General features: G+C 35.3%; 1 non-coding gene across 1 annotated transcript; it reads left to right on the forward strand.

Annotated features, from left to right (window-relative positions):
* Positions 1–267: 267 nt before the first annotated feature.
* LOC140846307 (U1 spliceosomal RNA) lies at positions 268–432 on the forward strand. Its single transcript, XR_012125338.1, has one exon. It is a non-coding gene; the product is annotated as a U1 spliceosomal RNA (small nuclear RNA).
* The last annotated feature ends 3,790 nt before the right edge of the window (positions 433–4,222 follow it).

Raw genomic sequence — 4,222 nt, forward strand, 5'->3', positions numbered from 1 at the left:
GGGCAATGATTTATTTGATCTCTGACAAATCTCAGGGAACTACAAATTGCAGCCTCCAGGGATGCTGAAGGCCCTTCATGCCTTGTTTTTCATTAGTATCTTGGCCAATCCATTGAGATTAATTAGAGCGGCAACAGTCTATTTTTAGAGATAACCTTTGAAGAGAGGTTTCATAACCTTTAAGAAAGCACAAATCCTCCAAAATGGTTTATGGATCCCTCTTGGTTTAATGAGTAAATAAATGTATTAGTCAAATGTGTGTTGATAATACTTACCTAGCAGAAGAGATACCACGATCACTAAGTTGGATTTCCCAAGGCAAGACTCATCCATTCGCACTCCTGATATGCTGACCCCTGCTATATCCCCAAATGTGTGAAACTTGACTCCATAATTTGTGATAGTGGGGGATTGTGCTTGTGCTTTCCCCTGATATAAAAAAAGGAAAAAATATGTGTTAATAGAGTGGATGCAATGTGCCCAACTCTCTTACCTGAACTAATTTAACCAAAAATGTATGATACAAACTCACTAAATAGTAAAGTTAATGAAATAACTTGAAAATTGGCATCCACAAAATAAAAAGGAAAATGGCTATCAAAGCACAATGTAAATGCTTATCTAAAACTTAAAACAGTCCCTGATTGTAACTAATGAAAAGGATCTAATGAAAAAAGACAAATGGACAAAACACCAAGATGATCCTGAAAGTTATCCCAAGGAAAGGAGTAGAACAACCTTGAATAAGTTGGGGACAAATATCATCAAAATTCTATATTCTAAAATGCATCAGGTCAGTAAGAGATGTATTAACAAAGCAAATATGCTATTTTAAACAGTTCTGGGCTTCATATCACAAAGGAATCAAATGTAAAGGAGTGTGGAATGTAAAAATGACAAGAAAGGATAGAATAATGTATTTTTCACTGTTGAATCTCTTTAATAAGCACATTGAATTAACAAAACAAAAAATAACCTCCAAAGTAGACATCCTTGTGCGAATGGCAGGAGAACGGATTATACAAGTAGACCTCTTCAGACCTCAGTATGGCAGTACCCAATGTTTTGAAGCCCTGATTCGGTGTCCTTTCCCCAAATAAAGCTCTCTGCTTAATCAAAAGCTGACACTCTGCCCATGCTTTCTTCATCATGAAAGCACAGTAGATTTCCTCTTATCTGGGAAAGGATGACTCACTTATTGAATTTAGGTTCAAGACCTTTTCATAGCAACAATTCTTCAATAGGTTAACTGATTTTTGTGGTTATCTATTTTTTTTCTATTTTTAGGCTATCATTTACAAATCGTAAAAGTGTCTGAGTTCATAAATATCTGTTTTTAAAATATAAAATATTGCCCCATTTTACATTTATCATGACGTAAAGTTCTTTTTTTAAGAGATTGATTTGAATTGAAACATAAAGTCAATAAAAATTTTTGATTCAGGTTTTCTTCCCAATATTTAAACGAGAATTTTCCATTAGTCTATCTCATCCCATGGAATAAACTGCTCATATTACTGTGTTATCAGGCTAATTAAATCCAATGGAAGCCAGAGCAACTGTACAATCAGACCTATCACCAAAACAATAAAACCATTTCCATAAACACAAGAAACCATGGTGCATCTCTAAATAGTTACCAATACATCAAGCTGAATGCATCAATATTTTTCATAACGTTATTCAATCTAATACTTTTATAGTTTGTTTCTTTCAGTATTTTTACAACTAATCAAGCCTAACACCACTACTTGACTGAACTGCTATATGTAAAGAGGTACATAATTAACCTGGGAACTAGTAAATTCTGCTTTTGTAAGAGCATACAACCATTTTCATAATTGAATATCCTTCACCTAGGCCTTAAATGCTAGAGAAAGGAAACATGTTCTAATGATTTCTAAGTGTCCGGCCAGCTTTGTCATGGAGAAGAGTTACACAGGCATTTGAAACAAAGACATAAAAAGCTTTGATGGCAGTTATTTTATGAATTGCAGCATGTGCATTTATCCCTAACTACAGGAGCTGTTGGTGGCTGATATTTAGATAATACTAGGAGAGAAAAGTAAAATAAAACACATTGTACACATTTCGATCTTTGAAAGGTATGTTTAGTTCAGCTAAAGTGCTGGTCCATTTTAAAAAATTTATTCTTGTTAAAGTATAGTTGATATACAATCTTATGTTGGTTTCAAGTATACAAGACTGTGTTTTAAAAGTTACATTATTAAATCTTCATTCCAACTGCTACAGTTATTGTCAACATAGAAAGATGTAGAATATATGCTCCATGTTCTACTATCATCCTCATGAATAACTTATAATAGTGATTATTTGCCCCTTTATCCCCCACCCCGTCCCCCCAAACCTACCTCAACCCCTCCCTCTTGGTAAACACTAGTCACTTCTCAGTATCTTTGAGTCTACTTCTGTATTGTTCCTTCTGTTTTGCTTTTCTTTATATTCCACAAATAATTGAAATCATATGGTACTTGTCTTTCTCCACCTGTCTTATTTCACTGAGCATAATACCCTTTAGGTCTACACATGTTGTTGCAAATGTCAGGATTTCTTTTTTTTGTATCATTAGTCTACAAATACATGAAGAACATTATGATTACTAGGCTCCCCCCATCACCAAGTACCCCCCCACATACCCCATTACAGTCACTGTCTATCAGCGTAGTAAGATGCTGTAAAATCACTACTTGTCTTCTCCGTGTTGCACAGCCCTCCCCGTGCCTCCACACACACTATACACGCTAATCGTAACGCCCCCTTTCTTTTTCCACGCCTTTGTCCCTCCCTTCCCACCCATCCTCCCCAGTCCCTTTCCCTTTGGTAACTGTTAGACCATTCTTGGGTTCTGTGATTCTGTTGCTGTTTTGTTCCTTCAGATTTCCTTTGTCCTTATACTCCACACATGAGTGAAATCATTTGGTACTTGTCTTTCTCCACCTGACATATTTCACCGAGCATAATACCCTCTATTCCATTGTGAATGCATACCGCTTCTTCTTTATCCATCCATCTACTAATGGACATTTATGTTGCTTCCATAACTTGGGTAATGTCAATAATGCGGCAATAAACATAGGGGTGCATATATCTTTTCTAATCAGGGATTTTGATTTCTTTGGGTAAATTCCTAGAATTAGAATTAGTAGTTCATATTTATTTCTATTTACAGATTTTTGAGGACCTTCCATACTCCTTTCCATGGTAGCTGGACAAATTTACATTCTCACCTCCCCTAAAGTATAGGAGGGTTCCTATTTCTCCAAATCCTTGCCAACATTTGTTCTTTCTTGTCTTTTGGACAGTGTCCATTCTAACTGGCATGAGGCACATTGTGGTTTTGATTTACACTTCCCTGATTATTAGTGATCTAATAATCTTTTCATGTACCTGCTGGCCATCTGTATTTCTTCGTTGGAGAGCTATCATTCACCTGCCCATTTTTTAATTAGGTTATTTGTTTTTTGGTTTTGAAGTGTATGAGTTCTTTATATATTTTAATTTTAACCCCTTATTAGATAAATTGCTACAAATAAATTCTCCATACTGTAGGTTCCCTTTTTCTTCTGCTGATGGTATCCTTTTCAGTACAGAGGTTTTGTAGTTTGATGTAGTCCTGCTTGTTCATTTTCATTTCCTTGCCTGGGGAGATGAGTCCAGGACAAAATTGCTCACGCTTATGTTTAAGAGACTTTTGCCCATGTTTTCTTCTAAGGATTTTATGGCTTCAAGTCTTACATTAGGTCTTTAATCCATTTTGAATTTACTTTTCTTGTTTGGAGTTAGATAGTAATGCAGTATAATTCTCTTGCATGTAGCTGTCTAGTTTTCCCAACACCATTTATTGAGGAGATTGTATTTTTCCCATTGTATACTCATCGATCCTTTATCATATATTAATTCACTGTATATGCATGAATTGATATCTGGGCTCTCTATTCTGTTCAATTCACCTATGTATCTGTCCTTGTGCCAGTACAATACTGTTTTGACTGCTATAGCTTTGCAGTATAGTTTGAAGTCAGAGGCCTAATTCCCAAGCACTGTTCTACTTTCTCCAGATTGCTTTGGTTATATGGGTTAAATTGTGCTCCATATGAATTTAAGGATTCTTTACTCTAGTTCATTGAAAAATGCTATTGTTATTTGTAAGGACCACATTAAATTTTAAATTGCTTCGAGTAATTTTGCTCAATCCAATTTT

This window comes from Manis javanica, chromosome 14 (genome assembly GCF_040802235.1).
Source record: "Manis javanica isolate MJ-LG chromosome 14, MJ_LKY, whole genome shotgun sequence".
NCBI classification, from domain to species: domain Eukaryota; kingdom Metazoa; phylum Chordata; class Mammalia; order Pholidota; family Manidae; genus Manis; species Manis javanica.